Source organism: Tympanuchus pallidicinctus, unplaced genomic scaffold, assembly GCF_026119805.1.
Source record: "Tympanuchus pallidicinctus isolate F22 unplaced genomic scaffold, pur_lepc_1.0 scaffold24, whole genome shotgun sequence".
In the NCBI taxonomy this organism is placed as follows: Eukaryota; Metazoa; Chordata; class Aves; order Galliformes; family Phasianidae; genus Tympanuchus; species Tympanuchus pallidicinctus.
This window is the reverse complement of record NW_026294741.1, coordinates 6194299-6210793: the sequence shown is the minus strand read 5'-3', so window position 1 is coordinate 6210793 and position 16495 is coordinate 6194299.

Below are 16495 nucleotides of genomic sequence, written 5' to 3'. Positions count from 1 at the left end.
CGCTACAGCTGAAGGGACTTTCCCACCTACTCCTAAGTAATGAGCACAAGGCATGCACTGGAAAGATCTTAAATGAAGATGGCACCCTGAAAATGTAGTAAGAAAACCACACTGTTTGAGAAACATGCGGAGGAAACTAGCAGTAAATCCTGAGCAATAAGAGGTCTGGTTGCTGCAGAGCGTGGTGCAGCACTCAGAGAAATGACTGAGGTTCTGTACAGGGGCAGCCAGAGTTGAGCAGACGCTGCTCTGCAGATGCAAGCAGAGAGGGGCAGATCAGGCCTGTTTTCCCTATCATGTGTGTCTGAAATTCAGGAGCTGGACCTCAAGCTACTGCAACCAGATGTAGAGTGATGAAGTATGAAAGAAGGATGTGCAGCAGTGAATGTGGTGTTGAGAGCAGGAGGAATCAGAAGGCAGCACTGGAGCCACAAGGGCTGTCTCCCAGGGAAAGCACGTGGACATTAATACATACACATTCCATCCAATTCATAAATCATTTGTATTTGATTTATAGATGACAATGGTCCAGAACGTTAACCAGTACAAACTGGTGTCATTCCACAGAAGTGAAATCATATTTCCTAACGGTCTAACAAGTGCCTGTGAGAATATCTACACAGGACAGCTGGTGCCTTAAAAACAGTAGCTACAAGAGGAACGTGAACTTGCATCAAAGTACATGCGTATATCAATCACTGCCCTTGGCTCAGAAAAGTTGTTAACCAACTAGCTGAACCTTGGGACAGACCCATGCTTAGCAGAACAAAGACTTTGTTCTTCCTCCAGGTCCAGCTCCTTGCAGTGCTGTCACCTCTAATCTTAGATTTGACTGCATGCTCTGCAGGGCAAGGACTGTTTTAGCTGTTATGAAGTACCCTGAACACCTACAGGGATAATTAAGCAATAAATAAGCACAATACAATACCTCTGGCTTTAGTGAAATTGTCTGGGATACAAAGTGGAAGTCAGCATAGTGCTCATTCTGAGTTTGGTGGCAGAATACCATTACCTGGTGTAACACAGCACAAAAATAAACCCCTTGCATCACTTGCCTGCAACAGTTGCCCACTGTTAGCAGTGCCAGCTTTGTACATTATAGATCAGGTTTGGCAATCTGAAAAATTCAGAGCAAGGTTTTGGAAGGAAATCTTAGGGAATTTCAAAGCTCTGGTGTAAGCAGCAGATACAGACTATTATGCCCACTGATTGAGGTTCAGATCCTGCAAGGCTGTTAAGGATGTGCTTAACTTTAAGGAAGAAACAGACCCACTGAAATCAGTCTAAAAGCTCACATACTGACATCTAATAATAAGAGGTTGTGTTTTTTTCTCTAAGCCTAACAAGACAGCCAAATGAGCAGCAGCTTTGTCACTGAGTTCACTGGGCCCAGGAATCCATCCTGTGAATGTTGTGCCCTTTTTTGGAAGAACACTTGTCTTTTCATGCAGCCATTTCAGGAGTTTGTCCGAACCGCTCTGTTAACAGATGCTCTGTGCTGTTTCTTTGGGAGTTTTGTTTTCTCTTATCTGCTATATCATCAATCATTGTTATTGTCATCAATTCGTTCCTTAGTTTTCCAGCTTGATCCACAGGCATTTTCTGATAGTGCGTGTATTTTCTACATGGATCCTTGTATTTTCACAGAATTTCTACATCAAATGAATTCTTCCAAGCTGTTTTTTAAATGACATGACATGTTAGGAGAAAACGCACACAATACCCTGTATCTGTAATGTGGTGCAGTGAGAGAGCAGAGCCTCTCTGCTTAGTCTATAAAACAAATCCACAGAGGAATTAAGGGAGACGTACATCTTGGCTTTAAAGGTCTGCTTGCTTCTGCTACTGCCTCCAAATTATAGAAAGGCTCCAGACTGCAGAGGGGAGGGAGAGAAGAGGGGAATAACGTAAGGACTGAAAAAGAAAGGCTTGAATTTAATTGCCCTAAAAATTTCAATCATTCAATCTGGTAATTAGAGAGCTGGCTGATTCAGAAGGCAATTTCGTTTGGAAGGAAAAAAAAAAAAAAAAAGAACCCAACGAGATAATTGATGCTAAGTGAATATTTTACCTGAAATATTAAATACCAAACTTAAGTCTGCCTCCAGGGCCTTTCTGCTACCCCTTTTTGATCTGTCTCTCTACTTCTTTGTGTTTTCTGCTCACATGACTCAACAGAACAGGACACTCCTTTAGAAAATCAGATTGTCACAGGGATGGGCTTATTTAAACTCTGTGTACTGTGAAGGAGACAACATAATGGTTTATTAGTAGAGAAAATAATAACAGGAAGTCTCCTGAGATCCAGCCTGGCTGCAAAACTCAGTGAGGTTTTCCGGTGCAGAGTCTGTGGCCATAAGGTTTGGTGTCCTACTGAGGGTAACAGCTTTCTGTATGAATTTAATGAGTAAAGGGTTACAGCTTTCTTTATGAAGTGAACAACACTCGCCAGAATGTTTCATTCTGGAGTCTCTGATGCAAAATGCCACTTAAAGGTGGAACTCGGTGCTCACAGAGCGCTGTGGCTGGCAGTGTCACTGGGGTCTGACTGCACACATCTCAGGATGGAAGCAGAGCTGGTTTATTGCACGCTGCTCCCAAGGAATAACTGCCAAGTCTGTCATATTTAACAGCCTAACGAACAAGGACAGCATCTTATATATATCTTAAAAGAATGCAGCATGCTTGGAAATTAAGTAGATATTAACTTACAGTACATTTATAGATGGAGAAATTATAGAGAAAATACATGTGGCATTAGATTCTGATATCACGTGCTGTTCTGAATGCTTACCTGTGAGCCTTCTTCACACAAAACACTCTCACTCTGTCAGCAACACACATTTTTATCCTTAAAAAACCTTTTTTAAATGAGATTTCCCGTTTATTACTGCTCAGGAAGACCACATCAAATGTATTCAAGATCTTCTGTCGCTTGTGTCTTTGAGATTGATCATGAAAATGTTTCTGATCCTTATATCATTCCCTTCCTAATAAGATAGTGGCAATTCTTGTAGTAAGATGCAAAGCCAAGTGGAATATACCTCTTCTCCCAGATCAGCAAGGACAGAAAAAGCCTCTAATGCTGAATATGTGACATAGGAAACATATAACAAGTACCTTTGTCAGTATCCCAGCTACTGTAGACTGAGTTTTGAAACACCTTCATATCACAACATTCCTCCTCTTATTCTGCACAGAGTTTCCTTTCATGTGTTTCAATGGCACATCTCCCAAAGAAGACATGTGACAGCTAATCATGTTTGGGAACTGAAACCTACCCTGTGCTGCCAATAGATAGGGACAACTCCCAAACATTTGGAAAAAAAGCATCTCAGCCTTCATGCCAAAGGATTCCACTTTCTTTGCACTGACCATCTCTGCATCTATATATATGTGTGTGTATTACTGTGTGGAACTTGGTGCTGGGGCTAAAGGTAAGGGCAGGACTCACATGAGCCTGGCACTTTGCACTCTGGCGAAATGTACCTTGCTGGACTGCCAACTTTTACTGTTCTCTGGCCATGATGTCGATTTGCTCATTGTTGCATGCTACTAACATCCTCTAAGCTACAGATGTGCATTTATTTTGCAGGTGGAGAACAGATATACTCAGTGATTAATCCAAATGTAAATAGGAATTAACAGCAAAGCAGTAAATTGAAGCATTGGCTTGCCAGCTTTGGCAAGTGTGCCAACCACTGGTCAGTACCTCTCATGCTGCTCAGTAAGCACTGGGGCAAGAACACCAGCTTTTTCAAGCTAAGCCACCAGGAACTACCAAGATGAGGTAGATTTCAAGCCTTCTAGAGAATATTAGCAACTTCATTACCTTAAATTAATGAGGAGCTCCTCTTTCAGAGCCAAGATGATTCCCTTCTCCTTTGTCCAGTGGTTTTCTAAGCAGCTGATTAAATTCGTGATACAGAGTACAGGGTGCAGCTCAGAAAGTCCATCTGCTAAGCTTGGTCTGATTTCTGCATTATGGAGGGTGGCAAAACAAGAAATCTCAGGAAAGTCCTATGTTCATGCTGCATGGAGCTTCTACATTTCAGGCACAGGAAGGAAGAAGCTATTATATCTGCTCTAGAGGCTTTTTCTGTCCTTGCTGATCTGGGAGAAGAGGTATATACTACTTGGCTTTGCATCTTACTACAAGAATTGTCACTATCTTATTAGGAAGGGAATGATATAAGGATCAGATATAAGCTCTACAGAATTTTAAATAAATAAAGCAGCACAAGTCTTGCTGAGAATCTTTTCCCTGTTGAGCAGAGATGCACAGACCTATCTGAAACAACCAGGGTTGCTGTAAGTGTTAATTAAGTTCTGTGGATTTGTTGTTCAGGACACTGAATCCAACCTTCCTCTCCTTTTCTTACTTCCCCCTCCCTCTCAGAGAATTCATAGCCACTATCTAATCTGACAAAAACTGTGTTCTCTTTTATACTTGGAGGTCACTTTATGTTACTTACAGTGTGTTGCATTATGTCAAAAGGCATAACACAACATAATGAAAAGCAGACTAATATAACTCAACATGACATCAGTGACATAATATGATGTGGCTACTGAAAAATGCACTGTTGTCATTGTTTTGTGTTTTCATCTGACACCTACTTGCTGTTCCAGAATGGAGCATTTGTGGCAGAATTTGGGGAAGAAGGTTGTGGACTGAGCATGCCTGGTTCTGCTGTGCCTCTCATCCTTTTTGCAGGGGGATCACTTCATTGACTTTCCTCCTCATTTGCAGCAGTAAGGATCAAGCTCTAAAAATCATCACGCATGTAAATGCAATTACATTACGAAAGCCGTCATGATAGAAAGAGCAGCTCCTGGGAGTAAGAAAATGACAACATTGTTATAGTCCCTGTAACCTTAGCTCTGCCCTCTTGGGTAGCAAATGAGCCTGTACCATTTTTCGTGCAGGATGTCATTTCATTTTGCAAAAGTGTGCAGCAAAGCAGCTGTTCAGTATTTCTTTTAACTTCATTACAGAGTCTGTGGTCCCATATCTCATTTGTTGCACATCAACTAAATCCTTCTGTGGGTTAGGTACTTTTCTTCCTGTTTTTATTTGCTTTAATACTCTTCTAATTACCACAGTATATGTGTATTTCAAAACTGAGGCTAAACCCATCTTCTCAACACACCCAAGAGACTTAGAAGCAGTTACTCCGTGCTTCAAAGACAGAGGGCAGAAGCACAAAAAGGTGTCTTACTTTGGGCCCAACAGAAAAATCTGTCATAGGCAAGGCTGCAGACTCCTACCTTCTGCATTAAATCTGTTTTTCATTCCCTGGCTACTTCATGCTGCCTGGTTCCCCCGTGAAAAAAGCAGACATAAGCTTCATTTATGAAGACCTCAGTCAATAATAACAAACGAAGCTGTGATGCTCTGGCACTACACTGTTTCTGTGCAACATCTCTGCTTTGTTCTCTACTGAACAGAACCATAACAGAAGAGACTATGACCAATGGTAACAAAATAATTGAGCTGATGGACTGCAGTCATAGAATCACAGAATCATTAAGGTCGGAAAGACCAGCAAGATCATCTAGTCAACCATCAAGTGATCACCACCACATCGCTAAACCATCTCACTCAGTGTGATATCCACCCTTTTCTTGATAGCCATCCACCACCTCCCTGGGCAGCCTGTGCCAAAGAAATCTACTTTTAATTCCACTAGAGTTTTGTACATGAAATAATCAAAGAATCATCTCTAGCCTCTTCTGCCTAACAGTTTTCTGGTTAAGCTAGAACATATTTTTTGAAGTTACTGTTATTTTATGCTGCTAGTAATTGGCCAAGCCAATGAACCCATAACATCCTCAGTGACAGAATCCACTGATTTTGAGCTAGACTGGTTAATGGCCTTATCCTCACTGTTCTGCACATGTCTGCAGTTCAGTTTGTTCTCTGCATCCACCTTAGACCACTGGTCACAAGCGAAGTGTGACCTGCACTGGAATGATCTGGGAGCTACTGGAAGCACTGGGACAGACCACAACATTTTTGTGATAGGATTTGAGATAGTAATTAATTTCTGCTAACAATACCTGTTCTGTCTGGCAGGAAGATAAACTCTAAGTTAGTTTTAACAAAGCACAAGTCAGGAAGTGAGGCAGTTTGGAGGAAAGTTAAAGAGCTCTGGGAAGGCAGGTGAGGATTTGACGTATGTTCACGTCATCCCATCGGCAAATGGTTCTACCTGTCACAACTTTTGTCTGAATGCTGGCATCTACAGTGCCTTTTCCTGTTAGGCTAAAATTTGCTTTTCTAAATCAATGTAATCTAATGTATCTGCAAATTCTGTTTGCAAATACCAAAGTGTCATTTCTACACTTGTTTTTAATATGTCTGGCAAAAGCTTCTTAAAATTTCAGGATAAACAATATGATCTCTTCAAGTAAAACCTAACTATATAGGGATGTAATAAAATAATAGGTTTTGCCTCTTCTGTCAAAAATCCAGCATAGCAGAAGCTGAGGTCATAAGAGACTTTTGTTTACAGAAAATAGGAGCTTCATATTGACCCAGTGGCCAAATTCTTGCCAGGTATTTGTAGCTGACTCTCAGAGTTATGCTGGATCTCATCATACTGAGGTTTGGAGCCACTTATGTTCCACTTTGGCTTAAACACACATATCAGGATGGAAGACAGGCAGCAATACTACCTCAGAATACACCACAGATTTTAGGCTATGCCATCCACAACAGCACTGGAAAAAGCACTGCCAAGTAAGAAACAATTCAGGAATTTAAGTGCAGTGACAAATGCCAGCTGAACCAGTCACTTTCACTGAAAATTATAATAGGTTGGCAATGCCTTGCAGATGTTGAATGTGAAACATGGTAATAGAACTGTTCTCCACCAACGTAATAGCTGTAAAAGCTAGAGTCCGTGAAGGATTTAACAACTCTTTGTAAATATCAGGCATCCCTAATTCACAGCACTTTTTAAAAACACGGTTAGAGAAGTATCATCTCGTGGCATTGTAACAAACCCTCCTGCTCACACTGAAGAAACTCAGCACCTAGGCTTACAATTAAGAAAAGCAACAGGAGTGCAGCACAGATGAAAGGTGCCATCCTGTCCGCCCAGGACATCAGGGTCAGATCCAGCCTGGCCCTACGATGAAGACTTGTGAGACAAGCTGAGAACCTCACATACTGATCTGTGAAAATGAGCAAAGAAACAAATGCACAGTGATGGTTAAGCAACCTGAAAACTCAGATCAAGTCACTTGGGACTTAGGTCCTAAATCATTTGGTGACAGTAGATAGAACCTGATCTAAGTCATGGCTGAAGGTCTCCTGCTGGCTTTGCCAGTCAGCAGTATTATTTACTCCTAGCTGAGACGTGCATTTAACTGAGGACCCCCCATGGTATCATTCTGTTGGCTGAATTCTGTTGTGACATGTCCTGACCTGCTGTTTGGCTCACTTAGCCTGCTAACCCATATTATATGCTCCCAGAACTTCAATACTTATGTATGCACAGGAGCCAATGTACTCAGAAGTGCAACACAAAATCCCATGGTGGCTTGAAAATACACAATGCAGTCACTCAAATGGGAGGAAATTCAAATGCCACATTCACTGATATCATTGTATTCCAAACTCCACCCAAGTACCCTTAAATCATGAGTCAACACTTCAAGAACCATGCTCTCTGGGACAAAAGTTTTGAAAATAATCCTTAATTGTAGGAACTGCATCTCAGATGGGCTGAAACACTCCTTAAGGTACCAGTCTATGAAGGAAATACCTCTAACAAGCATTTTTGAGGTTTAAAAATACATGAAAGTAACCCGGGCCACAAACCCACCACCTTGGCCATAGAGAAAGACTCCCTGCAGCACAAGGTCTGGTATCAAACCGTGAGAACCACCAAAACCTACATGCTCTGAATTGACAGAGAGCTGAACATGTGGAAGAAACAACTTCAACCCAAGTTGTGCCTTTCAACAGGAGTCAAGACTAAGGCTTCAAGAAGCCAAAATATCTCTTGGAAGGAAGAACAGCAAAGTGCTCTTTATACCTCATTTGCTTGTTTTTTGCAGGTCATAAGGAGACAGTGCTCTACAGGCTGTCTGCTGTATCCCTGCAGACATGAAAGCTGCCCCTGCTAAGGTAAATGAAGTGCAGGAGAGGACTGCTGTCAGCTCATTTCATCCACGATGAAACTCAGGCAACTACTCTGACAGCTCAGGCCAGGTTCCTACATAGGGCTGAAAGTAAGCATACAATCTATCCCTAAAATGAACTTAGGTCAGACACTTCTGCTCAGAGTAACTGTGGACATCACACACCATCTTGTTGAAAAAGTACAGAGCAATGCAGTCAGGAAAAAGTGCATTGGGAAGGAAAAAATGTCAGGAATCTGAACTGGAGGACCCTTATCACGAGTAACAGTGGCTCTCAGCCAACCCTGAGCCTAACTTCCAGGAACAAATGACACATAGGTAACAACAGCAACTGCAGAGGAAGGTCTACCATCACCTTCTACAGCAAACCAAAACCCTAAAAGCTTCTCAGAAGGTGGAAGCAAAGAAAATCCACTTTTTTTCCTCCTCTTAGTTTTCTAGTCTGAGTAATGCTCCCTCACCAATGACGGACATTGACTTCCTGCTCACTCATTCAGCCATTGTATTTGTGCTGTGCAGAAACTCGTGTACATAAACACGAGTTAGGAAAGATGTCATTTGCATTAGGGTATTTGTCAGTGTGACATGAAAACTGTTAATATGTAAGGAGGCATCAGCTGTCTGTCATCTTGTATTTCCCTTTTAGTATTTATTATTTTTTCTTGTAAGGAAATATGCATTCAAATACTCAAGGTTAACAGAAGTGCAGAAAGAGGTAACTTTAGCAAACCCAGTCAGCAGTGGATTTGCCCCACGCTTGAGACTCAGTTCTTACCAGCAAGCTGATGGACCTTGGAAGATAAGGACTCCATAAAGGCAAAGACACTATGGGGAGATTATCCTTGTGCTACCCTACTCCCACCTATAGGTCCAGGAATGTCTCCTGAGACATCAATGGGAGCTCATGAATTTGAAGGATTTTTTTTAATTAACTCACTTATCTACATGACAAAATGTACAATTTCAGTTTCTTGTGCATAAGATAGGATGTCTAAGTGTCCTGCAATGTTAAGAGGAAAAAAAAAAAAGAAAAAAAAAAAAGAAAAAAAAAAACAAAAAGAAACCACCTCAGAGCTCTTCAAGTAGCTTTTTCTCATTGTAAACCATGCTTGACTTCCTGATTTGTTTGAGAAAAAAGCCACTGAGTGTGCAGACATCTTTTATCCCTCTTAGCTACAATTCCTTCAGGAAATCCAGCAGTGAAGGTGGATACAATTATTGTAAATAATGTTGGATAGAACCCTGAGCAAATGAAGGTAGGAGGATACAGCTCAACAAGAACAGAAGTGGTTTCTAATGAGAGAAGGAAGATTTCACTCTCAGCATGGCTATTATTATGTCCTACACATTAATTCAGCCAAGTAGTCTCAAAGTAGCAGAATGAATTTCTATTCACCAAAGTGGCACTGCACTGGAATGGCTGCCTTCATTTTAAGTTTTACCATTGTTACTTTCCTGATTCCTCAGTGAATGAATAAGCATATGATGAATTAAACCCTGTAAGGCACTGGGTACCTGACAGGCTCTCACAACTTGCACTTGAAGGCAAATATTTCAGCCTAGGCATTCAAAGCCTTACTTATTCCATTTTCAGTTTTGATTATTGGTTTTTCCATCTATACTAGAGATATGCAAGAATACATCTTTTTAAGAAATAAACCCTAATAATTCCAACAGAGTTGTGAATTCTTCAACCCAAGTACACCCACTGTTGGGTCATTTCTTAAACATTCCTTTACAGTTCTCCCCAGTTTGCCCACTTTGCCCAGAACTGTTCACTTTGTTGGTGAGTAACACACACATGAGCTGGTCCTTAAAGTCTTGAGGTTTTTCTCCATTCTTCTTTAAATCTTTACTATGTCACTGTTCTTAAGTTTTTGAGACTCTCCTGACTTCAGCACAGTCTTTCCAGCCAAAATGTGAATAATTTCCTTTTTCCTTTCCCTACCGATGTCCTGCAAGGACTAAAGGTCCAAGTTACTCTGCTGTTGTTTATGGGCAACTCTTCTCATGCTGCTTCCCAGGTGTATAGCTGACAGAAAGGTCCCTAATGAAACAAAATGAAATTGAATATAGGAAGGAAGAAGGAATTATCCATGAGTTACTTATTTGGTGGTGGCATTCCCAGGCCTTCATTTCTGTACAGGAACTTTGCATTCCCAAATCAGACAAAATCTTCAAAGTGTAAAGGTGAATCCTGTTATGGTACCATTTAGGAGTCACTCTTTAGAATTACAGAATAGTAGAGTCATTAAGGTTGGAAAAGACCTCTAAAATCATCCAATCCAACCATCCGCATAGTACCAGTATTGCCCACTAACCACATCCCTCAGTGGCACCCTGTGTCAATGCCCCACCACTCCTTCAGAGAAGTTTTTCCTAATGTCCAACATGTACCTCCTCTGGCACAACTCGAGGCCTTTGGCCAAATACAGCCTGAATATTTTACTTCCTAGCTCATCTGACCATAAATCATAAATCCTAGTAATGCGTCTCATATCACAGAAGAAGCAAAAATATCCCATGCTACTTTTTCTGCTCATATTTCTTGTCACTTGTCTTACACATACATTCCCAGCTTACTGTGGCAGGAACTGGTCCTTGTTATGTAGTTGTACAGCACCTAATACGATGGAATCTGAGCCTCAAACCACGCTTTCTAGGTGCTGTTGCAAGACTGATAATTAAATAACTGCCATCAGCAAAACAAGCTGCTTTTAGGCAGCATACCTCTGCAACTGAGAGCAGAATCCAGGGAAGGGCTGAGTGCAGCTCTCATTGACTCCAGCTAGGCTGTAGTAGCTCAGCAGCTCTCAGCATCTCTGAGGATTTACTCTGCAGCGTGTTTGCTTTTGCCTCCAGTGTGCAATGTGAGGAAGGCAGTAGTGTGACTCTGAAAACCACAGCTCCCAGCCACTTCTCCCCTGGTGCTGAGTGAGAGAGTGAAAGCTTGCAGACCAGCCGTTACCTTTCGCATGCGGGTGTCGCAGCGGGAATAAAAGCAAAACATGGAGCTGAATTTATTTCTAGCCAACGGAAATTTCATATTGAAGGTTACAGGCGTCCTGTGCCTCTTAAAAGCAAGTAATAAAATGCTGCTCTCAATTACAAATTGTATTTACATTTTAAACCCCCATATGGATTGGTGAAGTAGGGGGAGGTGTCGCATGCATTAGCAGCAGCACTGTACCATGATTTGTTCCAATTTTTCACTCTTTGTAATAAGCAATTAATGCCTCTTCTTTGTTCTTCCTGCAAACTAACCCCGTGGCCATGACAGGTCAATAGCAGACAAGACACAACTCCTGCCTCATACCATGATTCAGCACAAGCAAAAGCATTGAGCTGACCACCTCTAAAACAAGATTCACATGTTAAGTACAAATTCAATAACAATTGACTTTTTTCTGACACTTCTTTGGCTAAACTTTTCAAAACGTAGGGTCATTTAACAGAGAAATGCAAAAAATGTCTACAAATGTGCACAGCTTCATTTTCCTGTTCTGGAAAAGTCAAACTCCTTTCCCTATGTCCCCAAGCAGGAATAAAGGCAAAGCACTCATCATCTTATCATAGAGTCATAGAATGGCTTAGGTTGGAAGGAACTTTAAAGATCATCAAGTTTCAACCCCCCCTGCCATGGGCAAGGCTGCCACACACCAGATCAGATTGCCCAGGGCTCCATCCAAACTAGCCTTGAACACCTCCAGGGTTAAATGATGCACATGGCCGGCCTGCTGCTTCTCACAGCTCAGGTGCGTTCTGTGAGACCATTTTGCCAGGTGCAGTTTTGAAATAGAGGTGTACAGCATTGCCTACAGGACCTCAAATATTTACACAGACTCTCAGCACTTAAAAAAATCTGCATCAGATCACTGCTCTCACAATGTTTTTCCTCTTTAGCTAGGCTAAGCACGTATGAGATTATCTCCACAGATTCTGGGGACTACCGACCATTTGACGTCCCCAGCTGCCTCCTCAGCAGCCTGTATTAGCAACAGTGTCAAAAGGTGTTTTCACACCAGGAGCTGCTCTATGGAAATAATCAATAGGTCTCATTCAGCTTCATTGAAAATCTGACATGGATGTGGTAGAAAAATCCCACTCTGAGGTCCGGGGGAGCTCCTGAAATGAATAAAGATGCCTCTTCTCTGTTTGTAATCAGACATTCAAGGCATGGATCCTGGCCAATTACACATTTTTGCACCTAATGGTACCCACACAATGGATATAAATGGCAGTGCTGTCCTTCTTAGCTATGGAGGCAATCTGCAGTTCTTCTGGGAATAGGCAAAGTCCCTGAATGGAACAAGATCTGGAGAAAAAATTGGAAACTATGCTACAAAACAGAAAACTGGATCAGTTCTTACCCATAGGGGCTACTGATGACAGATGGAAGTCATGGGCTTAAACTGAAACATGAGAGATTTGAAGTTAGGTAGAATCATAGAATTATAGAATCATTAAGGCTGGGAAAAACCATTAAGATTACCAAGACCAACGCCAACCCATCAGCACCATGAACACTAATCACATCCCCCAGTGCCACAAACTAGGAATGAGTTGTCAGGAAAAATCTCCACCTGGAAGAATAGGAAAAAAAAATCCTCCTGAGAAGATGCAGCATTCAGAGGGTTTTAAGAAACATCAGCTAGTGGTTTTGAGTCTGGTTATGCTTTGGTTGTAATGATGTTTGTGTCCAGGTACCGCAGAACAAGCCTGAGGCCTCGGAGGTGGAAGGTTGTTCCATACTGCACGTAGATGAGGACCTGTGTGATCCTTCACGGCCTTGTCTTCCCAAAATGTATCCCCAGCACAGCTGTGATGGCCACAATGGAAAAAGCTGTGCCAGGTTCCCTGCTGTGTAAATCACTTCTGCAATCATTTGGGCCATGTCAGTTTACCGTGGCTAACCTGGTTTGCTTTTATTTATAAATAATACATCTGTTGCACAGTGGTTATAAATAGTATTTCATTAATTTTATTACTTATTTAGATATTTCCCTACAGGGCTAATGCAGAGTTGCAGTTGTGTTCCTGTTTCTGCTTCTGTTCTTCCCAAAGTTGAGGCTGCAGCTGAGCTGTATGGTTTGCTTGGAGCCGAGCTCAGCGGCTCGCCTTTGGTTGAAGAGCACGTTTGGTGTAATTAGATTTGTGGGTTTAGGTGTTTGGGGTTTTTTTTGTTTTTTTTTTTTGTTGTTGTTGGTTTTTTTTTTTAGTGTATAACAGTGCAATAAAAAGAAATGGCTGTAATTTATAGCCTAGCACTTGGCAGGAGGCTTGTCTGGTCTAGGATTTTTTTAATGGCAGAAATTTTCAATTTAGGTTAGAATTTCAAAAGAGATTAGCGCCCACATCTAAGGCAGGTGTTCAGTGCTGCCAGGGTCAGGCACTTAAAAATCATGAATCAGGCATGAAAATGCCAATATTAACCTTAAAATGATGAGAAGATATAGACAGAAGCTCACACCTATGGTACGCATGTATATCCAGGTACCTCTGAATAAACTGCTTAGTTCTACACCAAACTCACTATTTAAGGACCTTTAGTCTATTATGACTTCCAGACAAAATGTAACATTTGTGACAATGAAAATACATCCTAAGGATTATATATCCTTAAGGCAGTAAATTTAAAAATATTTTTTTTACTTTAATAACAGCAGTTCTCTGTGAGAACCTGGAAGTAAGTTGTCCTCTCTGCCCCAGTGTTGTGCCAGGTTAGATTATGAATTTGGTTTCTTTTTTTCAGCATTTGAGATTTGCTTCCTTTGTGCCTTTATTTCCAAGCTTTTCTCTGCAAGAACAATCTCAAAACTTCCCATTCTGAGTACCACACATTCTGAGATTCCATAGCCATAACTAGCTCCAGGGACTGCAGACTTAAGAAGAACACTAAGCATGATATGAATCACAAAAAAAATAAGAGAACTATGAATAAGGTGTGTTGTTTTTCTTTATGAAGAAAGCTCAGACTTTGCTTTCTTTGCAAGAGTTCAGTCCTTAGGATAATGAACACCTAGACATAAAGAGAACTTCTGAGATGAGAGCTTTCTGAACTATGTAATTGCACTTTTAGGTGCTGAGAGCCTTGGCAGAGCAAATACACATTAGATGGTACAAATGCCAGCATTACAAATGGAAAAGTTTAGTCGAAACGAATTACATGAGTTACCGTGTACACTGCACCCTGGTGCTGTAAGTGCATACATTGGGACACTGTGAAAGAGGGGCCCCTTTCAAACAGACGTATTGACCCAGCCTGATCCAAAGCCATCCAGAGGCAATGAAGCAGCGTGCCACAGCCTTACATCAAGTGTAAAGGTAAGCACATGAAGAAAGCCTTGCAGGACCCACAAGTCGTTTGAGATCATGTCTTGCATTCAGGCAGAGTGAAAAGTGCTGATTGCATCCCACTGTCCTCATGCGTAACTGCTGCAAAGACAGATTTGCACTGTTTTCTTAAAGCAGAAGTCTACTCGCCTATGTTATTGTAATCCCAAAAAGTGATGCCTTGGCGCTGAAATACAGAGAAGCAATGGCACATTAACACCATGTTACTGGAATACATCAGAGCAGTTTTGCTCTGTGCTGTATTACTTACCACAGGGCATCTCAGTAACAACAGCACTGAAATGCTGAGTACTCCAGCTGAGGTGAAAGAAACATCTTAATGGGAGACCCTGACATTTCTGCAGACCCATCTACATTCCTTCAAATCAACACAGTGACTGCCCTAGCATGAGGTCACAAAGAGCTGAGTAAAAACTTTCAGTAACAAAAAAGCCCAAACCCCAAGCTGAAACATAACTCACAGGAGGATGGGAAGTCATGCTGGGTGTCGAGCTAACTGCATGAACTTTGGAACTGATCAGGGGCAGTGAAAGAAGGGCAGTTCAGAGCACTTTGAGAAAAGCCTTACCAACACTTTACTCCCATGATTTACATCCTTAAAAGTCTCTGTTGGTCACAGAGCAATTTGTTTGGAAGGATTCATGAAAAATGTCATTTGTTCTGGTTACTGGACTTGAAGCTAGCAAGGTTTACCTGGGACAGCTTCAGCAGATCCTCCAGCAGAAAGACTTGTGTGAACAAGAGAACTACAAATGTGAAATTGGAACATTAAAAAATGCATAAGGGTGTAATAGAGATTCTCTTTCCAGTTCCAGTGACAACCTGCTGTTCATACTGATTCTGTGGTATCAGCTACAGATTTGAACTGGCATCAGAATGGTTATATCACTACAAAGCCTTTCTTTCATCTCATTCAAAGCTCAATCAATACAAGAAGTCCATAATGGAACTAAAACATGTATAGAATCATAGAATCATAGAATAGTTTGAGTTGGAAGGGACTCTTAAAGGCCATGTGGTCCCACTGCCTGCAGTGCACAGGGACACCCACAGACCCATCAGTGCTCAGAGCTCTCCAGCCTGACCCTGCAGGGATGGGCACCACTCCTCTCTGGACAGCCTGTGCAGTGCCTCACTGCCTTTACATGAAACAACTTTTTCCTTATATCCAATCTAAATCTCCCCTCTGTTAGTTGGAAACCATTTTCCCGGGTCATTGTGTAGAAACTCAAGAACCAAACATAGAAGGGCCTATTCCACATTCAAGTCTTCCACTTGTACTACTGGGTAGTTCAGTTTAAATTCACATTCAGAGTGAAAGCAACAGAGATTTTCCATGGCCTGGCCTCTTTGTGCTGAGTCCATCTGCCCAACAAACGCGAAATGCCCAAGGTTTCAGCAAGCCAGTAATAAATGGTCTTATCTAGATGATCTTGTAGATCATTTCCAACCTTGTGATTCTATGATTCTATGAAATGGTGACAATGGAATCTCTGTTCCAGAACCCAAGCTCTTGCTGCTGGTTAATATTTTTTGCTACATTTTTTCATTAGTAGTTTTGTTTGAGTGCTTTGCTCAGCACTCAGTCACAATTTGACCCTCATGATTGCTCATCAGGTGAGCAATGAAGTTTAACATCTCCTTCTAGCAAATTTGAGGCAATCTTACTCAAGCAAACCTACAACATTGACAGCTTAGTGTACTTAGTAAGGATTTCATGGAAAAGTTGTGATTTCACTAAAAAAAAAGTAGCATATTGTACTTACAGTGGTTGGTTTGCTGATGGCATGTTGCTGAAAAAATAAGATTTTTTCCAAGTAGAATCTGATTACTCAGAATGCTCTCCTTTCTGAAGGAAGATGTGGGATGTTTCCATGCTAACTCAGAGACAGATTAAATTTTGTGTCAAAGCATGTAAAAAAAGATTGTTCATTTTTCAATGTCAATAATAAATATTGTGTCAGTTTGTGAAGAACTAAGCATAAAG